Genomic DNA, 684 nt, shown 5'->3' with positions numbered 1-684 from the left:
TTTTCATGGGATATGGACCTATATCGAAGGAGGAAAAAACTAGGGAATGCTTTTGAATTTTAGCCTGAAAGACTGGCCTACTGATGTCAAGGTTTAAATATATTATACATGCTAGGTATGTACATCTCAGGACCCACTTAGAACTAAGTGGGTCCTGGTACATCAGAGAGAGCACACACACACACACACACACACAGAATAACCGGACAGCAACTCCGGCATTAGGACGAGTGATCATAGCCCCAATTCTAAGGTTGCCTTTCTTCTCTTGTCCAGTCCCTAGGTGCCCGTGGCACGCCGATCCTGCTATGGAAGATCAGAGGAAATTTTGTGAAGATTACGATGGATATGCTAGACTATGCACCTGTGAGGATCCCATTAATCCTCGTGCATTCAGATATGGAGCCGTAAGTACCACCATCAGTAAGAACGCGTCTTTTGCGCCTTCTTGAACGCGTCTCTTGCATCTTCTTGAACGCGTCTCTTGCGCCTTCTTGAAGTCGTCTTTTGCACCTTCTTGAACTCGTCTTTTGCACCTTCTTGAACGCGGCTCTTGCACCTTCTTGAACTCTTCTTTTGCACCTTCTTGAACGCGGCTCTTGCACCTTCTTGAACGCGGCTCTTGCACTTTCTTGAACGCGGCTCTTGCACCTTCTTGTTTGAATGTGCATTCTTTCACAAGTA

The 684-nt window shown here is 46.2% G+C and overlaps 1 pseudogene; it reads left to right on the top strand.

Annotated features, from left to right (window-relative positions):
• The first annotated feature begins 276 nt into the window (after positions 1 to 276).
• The window catches only part of LOC137636243 (protein O-linked-mannose beta-1,2-N-acetylglucosaminyltransferase 1-like), a 24523-nt pseudogene continuing 24115 nt past the window's right edge, over positions 277 to 684 (top strand).

The sequence above is a fragment of the Palaemon carinicauda genome, unplaced genomic scaffold, assembly GCF_036898095.1.
Source record: "Palaemon carinicauda isolate YSFRI2023 unplaced genomic scaffold, ASM3689809v2 scaffold258, whole genome shotgun sequence".
Taxonomy (NCBI): Eukaryota; Metazoa; Arthropoda; class Malacostraca; order Decapoda; family Palaemonidae; genus Palaemon; species Palaemon carinicauda.
This window is presented reverse-complemented; position numbering and strand designations above follow the sequence as displayed.